This window comes from Macrosteles quadrilineatus, unplaced genomic scaffold, assembly GCF_028750875.1.
Source record: "Macrosteles quadrilineatus isolate MER2022 unplaced genomic scaffold, UCM_ALF_1.0 Scaffold_16__1_contigs__length_3527350, whole genome shotgun sequence".
NCBI classification, from domain to species: Eukaryota; Metazoa; Arthropoda; class Insecta; order Hemiptera; family Cicadellidae; genus Macrosteles; species Macrosteles quadrilineatus.
Window position 1 is genome coordinate 1658089 of NW_026542609.1, and position 12207 is coordinate 1670295.

The following is a 12207-nucleotide window of genomic DNA, read 5'->3' on the forward strand; positions in this document are numbered from 1 at the left end:
TAATTGTTAAAATTCAATTTTATAATCTTTTAATTATAAAATTAAACTGTCATAACCTAACCAAACCAACCAAATTTGCTGATATGAAAAAATTGTTGATAAAAGTTAGTGCCGCCGGCGGGATTCGAACCCGGATCATCCGGATTATCAGCCCGCAACGCTATCCACTGCACCTCCGAGGCTGCTGGCTGAAAACCGTATCGTTGCGGTATTGGTGTTCCCTCAAAGTGACGTCAGCAGTTAGTGACGTCAAACGGCACCTGAGAAATCTTCCGTGTGCCGTTTCGCAAGAAAAAACCAAGACTGATTATTGAACAGCTGATTATAAAACTTGAAAACATGCTTTTTAAGCACATGTTTCAAATATTAATGTAGGACAAGAATTAGGTGAGGTAGACGCCTTTAAAACCTGATGATTCTTTTATAAACGCCATGTATAATAAGCGACGTAGCAAAGAATACAATCAATAACCAAAACAAACATTAGAATAACAGGAACTGTAGATAAGCTAAATCAGGCCAAATCAGCTAAAATTCCACAGGTCTAGTTTCGATAGATAAAAGTTTAAATATGATTTAAACATTTATAAATTTAACAAACTACTTAGTACGAGTCCTACGCAATACAAAACCCCTCCACCAAATACGATCCTGATGCAGTAGTTCCTAGCGTGAGCTACACAACTAATCATACAATCAGTATTCCTATCCTATTCAGTTATTCGTGGTCTATCAGTCATCAATGATTATGGTTTGACCATGGATTCACGATGTATGTAAACGGTGATAAATGATTATTCCAACTAGCGGAAATAAACTAATAAATCTCCTGTTTTCATGGGAATGTACCAAAACACATTTGACGTATACAAGACTGTAAAAACACATAATGTACTTCGAGTAGTTAAGGACCTAGAGACTAGAGGAAATAATTAAGAGTCTATACAATTTTTTAACCAAGCATTTGTAGGCTACGTATTATTTAACTTTAAGACTACAGATTAATCGAGTTTATTATTTTTCACCCAAAACAAACACAGAAGTGTCTCCACCACATGACACAAGATACTTAACTCTCGCCTGTCACTCGAGTGATCGAGTTTCATTTTCGCCGAGAAGGTTCCATTAACCCATTTTTCTAGTGATCCTTGACCGTACAGACTCTCTCCGCTATTTATTTAACATCACTCCCGCCCCCACCTCATCATAGCCTCTCCTTGGTCTCATTCACCTGTCTATGACAATGAGACGGCGAGACACAAATTGATCTGAACCAAGGCCGTGTGTGGCACAAGTTGTGAGGTAAGTAGAATAAAACAGCGATTAGTGGGTTTAGGTGAAGCTGGAGGAGTAGTGGTCGCAACAATAAGGTCACCGACCCAATTGTGAAGTCAGAAAAGTGCGAAACTGAACAACACCACTAGCTCTATTAGTCATTTGAGTTTTAAAAATTTATCTTTTAAATAACTGTTTCGATGCTTTAACACACAATCTTTCGGTGATTTAGGAATTTCAAGTCTTATCACCTCGAATTAAATTAGATATTCGGTGATTTAGGGCTAAAAACATGATTCAAAAAATGACACATTCTCTTAAAAGACAACTGAAGTCAGCAACTAAGCTAAGCTTCCTACTACTACAGTTTAAACCCTATACTGATCAGTGCAGAATTCGCAACTACAGTTTAAACCCTATACTTTGACTAAGGAAAAAAACTTGTCTACACTTCGGCGTCTCACAGGGACGCAGAGAGGAGCCAAATGAGACTCGCAGATTGATGAGATGCTGATGTACAGTTAGCCAGTCGTGCGATTGCAGCCATAATAATGACGTCGCTGTGGAGTTGACTCTAACAGGGTTGAGCCATTTATGACATTGTCAAAGCATTACTTTTAAATAAAATACCCTGTTCAATGTATAGTCTGGGATATTGGATTAAGACGCCAACCAGGGGAATATATTGAGACGATGATTGGAAGATGAGCCGATGAGTGTCCAATGGAACAAGGCGATAGCTACAGTATTACTGACTAATATCGGCTGGTTCCGTAGCCTGCAAAATAGTACAAGATTCGACTGAAACGTGGAATTGGTTGGGAAAATATAGAAATACCCTGAGCATCTATTTTCCTACATACCTAGAGCAACGTCGACGACATTCGGCTCATAATCGAAGATTCAATTTTAACATGCGTCGTTTCGAAATTACAATACATTTCTTTACGGAAGTTTTTTCCTCGACGAGTCCAGGTTGTTTTTCAAATTACTTCAGGCTAGACCTAGGGGTTGCGGCAAATCACTTAGATAAAATCCATTGGCGATTTGCCGGGATTTGAATCCGGAACCGACACGTTCCAACCACTAGACCAGCTCGTTCACCCTACACAATATTCCGATCAGAGATAGGCCTATTATTCCAAGACAGAACTACATTTCGTTCAGGGGTATATTCCAAGATACAACTACATTTCTCGTTCAAGGATATATTCCACGATTCAATTGGGGGTTTCACTCAGGAATATTCTGAGAATCCCAGATGCAAGAAACACAAGCTTTTGCCACGAATATTCTAATGTCCAACCATAAGACATTTTATACAAGCACTTCTAAGATGAAACTACAAACCCCCTTTCGTTCCAAGACAATTCAATAAACATAAAACAGTTCCTGTATTATACCTCGGTACAACTTGGACATTTATCGTTCAGGGATATGGACTCCCAAGATGCAACAGCAATGTCTCAAGCAACGCACCGAGCACTCCAACGTCCAAAGGGACAAAAATGGTCCGACTCGCGGTCGCGGCAGTCATAAACCAACGTCTCTGCGACCTCGCTTGTCCAGCCTTTGTCTTATAAAGCTCGATAGCATCGCCGCCCGCTGCCTGGTGGGCTCACGTTATTTATTCTTCAACCAGGATTCCACAAACAATACATGTACAAGTCGAAACCGGCAAATAAAAAACATCAGTGAACTAGGGGACGACATAAAGGGGCTTAGCATCGAAGACTAGGCTCGGCGTTCCCTACTTATTTGGACTTTTTTAGTAGGGATTCGATTCATTGAAAATATAAGCTTGGCGTTCGAAAAGAGAATCCAATAGGAAAATCTTTTGAGAGAATTTCAATGAAATACATGTTGGGGGTGTTGGACGTTTAGCGGATTTCCCTACAGGGAAAATTTGTTGGTAAAGAAAATCATTGAAGAGCGAGCTGGTCTAGTGGTGAAGTAATAAGTAAAACAATCCAGGACTAGAGCCTAGCGTATTAAGATAAAAAACAACAGAAAAAAACATCAATATACAGTACCGATACCTCTTTCTACCCTTCCAAAATAAAAAACACACTTAAATAACGGTCTAAGCTTTTCATAGCATTACTTTTACTACAACTTTCCTGTAGACAATCGCACCAAAACAATGTTGATTGTTTACCACAGAAGAATTCACCAGGCTTTGAAAAATCATCACTTTCTCTTGTTTACTCAAGATTATCATTCCTGACATGGGTTTCCTTGAAGGATGTTTGTTTAGAGCAGATTAGAGAAGGTTTAGCTCAGTTTAACACTGTTAAAATCAATGTAATTGGGCCTATATCGAGATGCAACAGAAAATATCAACTATTCTTAAAACACGAGTCGAGTTGGTTCTTCAAGACATGCCACAGCTGTATAATTCTCTGATTGATCGATTACGTTTGCATTATCAACTACCAGGTTGACAAACCATGGAAGTTGCAGGCCAGGAAAAAGAATGTAAAACAAATTAGATGCTTTAGCTTAGCCTGTATTGTTTATTAAAGCCCTAGCTGTCGAGAAAATCTGAATATAGAGTAGGAAGACAGATTTTCAATCATTTCTATCACCTTGTATGTCTTCACCAGACAATATCCAATAAAAGTATTTTCAAACCAAACTACGATTTTTCTTTATGAACAAACATAGAACTGATAACGTCTGTGTTCAATAAATAGATACTTAACTTATAAAATTAATTAGCCTACATTATTGAATTTCCCCTATATCGAGAAGTTGGTAAATATTATAGCCTACTGAACTGAAACAGGAAATTATACAAGTGGCCCAGAAGTCAACATTGCCATATCAGAATGCGAGTTATCATTGCATAAGGCCGCGCCATTGAAATGTCCCTCGACTTTCACTACAGGGAATTTTCGTCTGCGGTGGTTGGCAGCGCTGAACCGACCTGTGTGTGTATGTGTGGTGTTCTGCAATGTTATGTGATAGACGAATTTATGTTTGTGATTACATCTGGCATGGCATTGTGCAATAAAAAACGTCAAGTGAAATGTTTTGACATAAACAATTTGAAAACATAAATAATCTACCTACATATTAATAGTTTATGTTTTAAATTCTTAATGTGAACAGAATGTGAAGCTAATATACCAAATACATATGCATAATTCAGTCAATTACATGCTCAAATGGCATATACATTGGGATCTCAATAAGAATACCCTCGAACAATAATTTTCAAATACCTAACATTGTATGTTTCCCCTATTGCAAACCTCTAAAAAGTCAACCTTGATATTAAGTTTTATTTGTTAATTCCCTTGATAGACTTGTAATCAAGTTCAGTAGTACAAGCCTGAAATTAAAATAATGGGATACTTTCCTGTTAACTGGAATATTAATAACTATCGATGATTTCTTTCGATATGTTATAAATGATACATCGGCGATGGGGTACTTTTCTGTTAAATGGAACATAAATTAATATCGTAGATTTTTTCGATATATTGATACGGTACTAATAAATTATACATCGACAATCGATACAAATCGTGAACTGTTCTTTCTTTAGTGTAAGGTTATGCTAATTCTTAATTGTGTACCTATAAAAACATACATAATGAAACAAAACTTTATAGTAGCCTATTGTAAAAGACATAAATAAAATAATAACGAAATCAAAATAAGAATGACTAAACTAATACAGAAATCTGCTTCCCTCAAACCAATTCCTAACTGGTAGACCTACCTAGTTTTTACATGCGTTGCAATTTCCAGAATAGGCTTTTTTCGTAAAAATAATATATCATACCATGACTGTTACTACAATGACGTTCAAAATCCAATTGCACTATTTTCGTTTGGCGATAAATCGTCAAACTTTTGTTACTGAAATCATTAAACTGTTTGTTAGTACTGAACAATGTTTTCTTAATCGAAGTTGTCAGCTGACAAGTTTCAATTTGTTATCGATACATTGGATCAACAAAATAAAATATCGATATAGGATTATCGAAAAAAATCATCTATCTATCTATCTATCTATCTATCTATCTATATATTAATAGGCAAGCAAGTTTCTTTAAAACCTTTTTTCTCAGCTCGTGTGCATCGTAGGGAAAATCTACGCATACCGTTAGAAAGCTATTTTCCTGTAGGTGTGCAGAATCCCTTTATAAATTTAAATAGGCTCAAAGATAAGCACAAAAAATGAGTTTAAAGATTTGAAAACATTAACATGGATCTTATGCGTTGCCATGCTGGTGACGAAATAACAACGAAATATAAACAGGAAATCAAAACAAATGGAAGAAACTCCCATCACATGTTTTATTTACAGTGTGGGGTGAAAATAGAGAAGTGAGTACATTACATATTTTTGGTCGAGTTTCGACCACTGGACGACCTCTCGTCTATCTATCTATATATTAATAGGCGAGCATGTTTCTTTAAAACCTTTTTTCTCAGCTTGTGTGCATCGTGGGGTAAATCTGCGCATACCGTTAGAAAGCAATTTTCCTGTAGGTGTGCAGAATCCCTTTGTAAATTTAAATAGGCTTAAAGATAAGCACAAAAAATGAGTTTAAAAATTTGAAAAATTAACATGGATCTTATGCGTTGCCATGCTGGTGACGAAATAACAACGAAATATAAACAGAAAATCAAAACAAATGGAAGAAACTCCAATCACATGTTTTATATACAGTGTGGGGTGAAAATAGAGAAGTGAGTGCATTACATATTTTTGGTCGAGTTTCGACCACTGGACGACCTCTCGTACTTATTTAATACGCAAGCAGATTTTTTGTGACAATTACTCCTCCGAAACTACTGAACCGATTGTCATGTTTTTGGTGTCATTGGAAAGAGCGTAACGTGAAGTTGTGCAGGAAACTCTTTTTTTAAGGAAATAATTAGAGAGTGAGGCCCTGGGGCCCTTTAAAGTTTCATATTTCTCCATAAGGATAACATGGAAGATGATTTTTATTTACAGAAACATATGTTTGTTACTTGAAAATAGTCAAAGTCTACTAAAATAATTGCTGTGTGTTATGACTGTTAATGTATACTACATTTCAATCAAGGATTGTGTACCTTAAAAGTTTACCCATAATGGGTCTTAATATGCCCTACTTTATTTTAATGCTGGGAATAGTCAAATTTAGTTGAGAATAAGTTACCATGATTTAGAAAACTTTACTATAATAATTTATATATTTAAAATCACAAATCTTTGACATTATTAAATCATTTTAAACAAAACAGCTGATTGACAAATAAAAAAATCATCTACTTCATGTGAATAATGTTGTTACACAAACATAGTTTTTTTAACCAATAACTTGAGTCTTTTTTACTTCTGGGTGTATTTTGAGTTTGCAGTTATGAAAGCACCGAGCCAAGTAACTTTTATCTAATTTTCTTTATAAACTAACAGTATTAATGAATTAGTACATGAACTTGACAAGTTAGGTAATTTGTCAGTATGCCAAGAGGAAGAAGAGTGGGTCCTCGAAAACAGACGAAGGCGGAAACACCCATCTAGAAATCCAACTGAGTTTTTAAATATAGAGGTCAGTGGATTGCCAAGACACAGATTAGACTAATAAAATGGGGCAGTGGTTTTATTGATGTGGAATATTAATACATAAAAAAGGTCCTCATTTTAATGACACAAGGCTTCATGTGATCAGAATGGTTAACAACTTAATAGAATGTAAAGTCTTAACTGGGACAAGTAAGTGGGGACATATTTTGATTTCGAGGATAAAAATGTGCCCGTCTGAAACAAACTTAAGTTACCTTTTAAAATGGAAAAATGCTAATTTATGTTATCTTTGGCAAAAACATATTCATTACGGAAAATTCTGACCAGGGTAATCTTCCTGAAGGCAACTTTAAGACTAAAATCGTAGTATTCGTGGAAGTGCTTTTGTGATTAACATATTGTTTTTTTAGTGTTTATTTTTAAAGTATATTCTTCAAACAGCATTGTAAGACCCTCAAAATATGCTTCATAGGCCTATTGGTTTGATATGATCAAATGTTTTGTTAAATGTGTTTTAAAAATCTTTAAAAAATAACTAGGAACACACTTGAACTTGAACACTTATTAATTTACTAAATGTAATACACATACAGCTAGAAAATGGCTAGACTGCTTCCCTTCTAAGGCTTTATTATTACTGTATTTAATTTTCGACGTCGAGTAAATTCGATACAAATATATAACACGATGAATTTGTTTTCTAAATGCATATGTTATTTTGCGGGGCATTGAGCCGCACAGGTTCACTAGTTAATAATAATGAATGTTCCTTTAAAGTGTGTTTTTAGTAAAATATTAATAGCTTAGTATAAAATTAATAAATTTGCCAAATTTGATAAAAATATATCCATAACAAGCAAACGAAAAAGTTAGACAGTATTCTCCATAAGAATAACATGGGGATTTTAAATTTACAATTTTTTGAATTTTCTCCGTAACCAATAACCGCACAAAAACACTTCAATGCAGTAAATCTTTTAAATGGGCCAGAGAGAAATTGGAAAATTTTGTGTATTGATAATAAAAAATGAGAAACCCCAATTTTTACCCCATAAGAACTCCCGTAAAACCCCGTTCTCATGGTCCGATTATGCTGGTTCGCGAACTCATTGAAGTTTATCATACCTCACTCCTTCTTCGCCAAATTACATAAAATTCAAACAAAAATTACTCAAGTCATCGCGTTCACGGACACACACATAGGCTTATATAGCCTACATATATAAACATTTGAACGAATGGTGTTTTTGGCCTCTGGGGACATCAAAATTAAAAAGTAAATCGGTATCGGGCTCAAGTCTTACCATGAGACCTACAGTAATAGCTACTTCCCTAAGGAATTGGCACAAGCTGAAAGTTTAATGTAGATCTTACACCAGACGACATAAGAATCTCGGAGATGATTGATACAGACACGACACCCCTAGTGCGTGTGTGTGCGTGGGGGGGGGGGTAATCAGCCCCCCGGGATAAGAACAATCAGTCAGCCCTCAGGGGGGGGGGCACGCGTGCCGAACGTGACTACGGGGGGACCGCTCGGGTATTGTCGTGACATTGCACTTGTACCCCGAGCCACCTTGCAAGTCCCTTAGTAGACGACTGCAATTATCTTCTTACTTAAGAAAATAAATGGTTAAAAACAAGTAAAAAAGAAAGGCTCACTTAGGCACAGATGGTTTGGAGGTAAAGCGTGCAATTGTATCCAAGAATTCAGGGATTAAATTACAAGGAGTGATAATGCCGTTATCAAGTGGTTTGTCTCGATCCGTAATAAGTTATCTCCATGTGAGAGTTTCTCGTTATACGTTGGTTGAAATAATTGGATACATAACATATTATGTCAGGTAAGCTACATCACAATGAAACAATATATATCTGGGTCACTCTAATTAATCTAAGTCATCATCTTTGAATTTGACGGACTGCTCAGTTCAAATTATTAGTTACATTGACTCTATCCATGGAGCAACTGTTTGTCAACAAAAATTACTAAAGAAAGTATGAAGTTATCACTGTGCCTTAGCAGGCTATCCAAGCAAAGCAAAAAAATATCATTTCCATGTTTAAAAAATAAATTTCGTGATTTATTCTTTCCGCAGTCATTCCATTCGTCTAGAAAATATCCTAGATAATGAGCTTTTGGACAATCATGTGTTGACCCAATGGCAAAAAAGATACTAGACGTTAAATCAATTTCCAATAGGTTAATAATATACAGAAATTGTCCACACCGCGATAGGATTGTTTCATCTCAGGAAAAGTGACACAAATACCTTAAATGTACAATATTAACGATAAGAAATCGACTGAGATTTTTTACAGCTACCAATGGATCGAATGGACATGTTACTTCTCCAACCAACTAGAGACGACTTTCGGTACAGAGTATGTTGACTACCTCTCCCTACTCTGTTTTAGAACTAGCGGCAATACGAATATATCCATGAAGGGAATCCCCGGCACACAATTTATTATATATAACCATATTTAGAAGGTCAACAACACGACTGTCTTATTACCGGAAAGGGAAGTCCCATCTAGGCCTAAGAAGATTTTATAAGAGCAATTCTGAATTGTGGTTATAAGTTAGGCCTAACTGAAAGATGCGGTACATCGCTAATCTAATAGCATTGAGTATACACGTATAGTGGCTGACACATCAGCAGAGTAGGCAAGTAACGGATTCGATTCTCGGCATGTCCATAAGAATATTGTTTCATTATGAAAATAAATTCATTCCATAAGTTAGAATAAAAATAAGAATGCCTTGTTTATCGCCATTTACTATGCCATAGAAACAAGTAGGCTATAAAAAATCAGTTACATCAACAAAACAGTGTAGAAAATCTCTTCGCAAAAATTCCACCAAACAAATAGCATTCCTCCTAGGTCTTAGGAAGGATGCCCTGAAATATTGTTTTAAAATCTGCCAGATTTGTTTTCCCGTAGCCTAAATTTAATTAAACTTTCATAGTACATTCCAAACTTGATCATAAGTTGGGTAAAAAACAAGGCACCTAGTTGTCATGAAACATATCTAATCTATGATCCATGGTCCAGAAATAATAACCAAGTTTATATTTCTAAACGCTGATGCTGATCAAATAGCCTATAAATTCCCTTGTAACTTACTGCACTAATATTTACACGCCGTCTTAAGGGTTATTACATGCTGTATTCCGTGAACATGAATAAACATTAAACTTAGGCTTACATGTTTGGAAAATGTCAATTAGCCTTTTTTATCGTACCTAGTGTGGACTGTGATATCTTGAAATAAGTTATAAGTATATCATGTAAGTGACCTAGTGTAAACTTCTAACTGGCTCCGGCTTCATGCAGGTAATAGATCAAATACTTTAAACGATTTATTATACAGTCCCTTGTTCAAGTCTTTGCAACTAGACCAAGTGCGGTTGTACAATGAATCATAAACTTATTAACCTACTGTAATAAATTCGTGGAAGGGACACATATTGTGTTAATCTTTGTAGAGGTCAAACCGAGTACAGGTCATTTCAAACTGTACAGTCACAGTATAATATAAAACAGGGAAAGTATGGAACGAAAAGCAGTTTCCATGCCAGGCATAACCTCAGAAGGGTGGATCAGCCCAACCAAATCAATATGGGATCTCGCCGCTCAGCCGGGCAACAAACACCATTTAATGCCTTCCTTCTGTATCAGCAAAGCAGGAAACCATTATATAAACCTATAATACTAATTAAAACAAAACTAAGTTAATAAGTACCTTTATTTAGTTCCACAGCAAAAAATTGCCGCAACACACCAACAAAATCCAGTGCACTTCACTCACTAAACCAACAAAACACGTCACAAACCACAAGTGAAACTATCCGATAGTTTCTCAACAATGGAAACTGTAAACTGAACACTTTTCACTCAAAGTTGTAACAATCCATAGTTCTAGGAAAGAACGGACAGTCCTACCTCACAAAGCACGGTCTCGGAAACGACTAGTGATGTGCGATACGTATCGTATCGTATCGGAATATCGCGATACGCGAGGGACGATACGATATTTCGATACGATATTTGAAAAACGATACGTATCGTATCGCCTAAAACGATATTTGTATTTATATCGGCACATAGAGCGATACGATTCATGCCAAAACGATATTTTTAAGCTTTTTTTGCGCAGGCTCCCGCAGGCCGACTGCCGAGCAAACTGCAAAATCTGTACTCTGTGGATGTGTAGTTTGAAATAGGAGTTTTTGACGTCTCTATTTTTTGTTTTTACTTGATAATGTACGAGTCCCATCCCAGTCCAGTCCATTCCATTTCCACTAACGTGCTATCTAGCACTAGTGCAGAGTGTGGGAACTGTCTGTGGCAATTACTACATTAATGTATGCAATCCTAAAATTATATCGGAAGGATAGGGAAACATGTCCAAGACGTAGGGAGTTGTAAAGGAAGTAGTAAAGGCGAGCAGCGTGGAAATGGATTAATGTATCTGCAATAATAAGACTGTTTTCAGAGTAAACTAATGATTTTCCCCGAGCAAAGCTTGGTCCCCAGGTACTTATATAAATTAGCCGTTTCTAGGTTAGGTAGGGGAGGGGGAAAACGATACGATACGTATCGTTTTTCGATATTTTTGACGATACGATTCGCGTATCGCGATACAGATGCCCGATTCGATACGGCGATACGATATTTTTTTCCGATACGTATCGTATCGCTGTATCGCGATACGCGTCCGTATCGCCCATCACTAGAAACGACTGCGCGCTGCGCTGCCGCGCTGTGTTGCTATGGCGCGCAGGTCTACCAACTCTCGTTAATGAGGGGGAACGAAATTACCCCGCTTGGTAAAGAAATTCCCTTGGGTATTTTATGCTTGTTATTTTACGTAGGTACTGTCTCAGACTAGGGAAAAAAGTAGTATAAAGTGGAAACAAAACTTTTCTTCCCTAGTCCGTGGTACTGCGCTTCTTGCTCATTTGTACTATGTGTATGTTTGCTAGCTTGCGTTGAATATTTTTTATATATACGACTCTAACATACTTTTTGAAACAAAATATAAAAAATTCAAAACATTGAAATTTTATGACAACGTGTTTATTTTCACGTATGAGCTTTATGGATGGGGCAGCCTATTTGCGAAAGATATCTGTTCTATCTGTTCTATTCTAACTTTCCGAAAGTGACAATGCAACTGCAACAGATGGAATAATTGTACGTACAGAAATGAATAACAAAATAGACTTTCCCATTCCATATTGCCATTTTGTTTTGGTAATAATGTCTAGATATTTATCATTTAACTTATCTACAATTGTACTTCCACTAATCATACGCATACACTGTCTAAATATTTGTGTACTAGTACTACTACAGTAGTAGTATTATAAAAGTATAGGACCGTCCTTTGA

The 12207-nt window shown here is 36.3% G+C and overlaps 1 protein-coding gene across 7 annotated transcripts in view; it reads right to left on the reverse strand.

The window, feature by feature from the left end:
* Positions 1–10768, reverse strand: part of LOC129005104 (SH3 and multiple ankyrin repeat domains protein 3-like) — a 238027-nt gene extending 227259 nt beyond the window's left edge. For all 7 annotated transcript variants that reach the window (XM_054433907.1, XM_054433903.1, XM_054433901.1 and 4 more), the window contains exon 1: positions 10557–10768. The gene's annotated coding sequence lies outside the window, so the exon portion shown is untranslated. The remainder of the gene's footprint in view (positions 1–10556) is intronic.
* Between the last annotated feature and the right edge of the window lie 1439 nt (positions 10769–12207).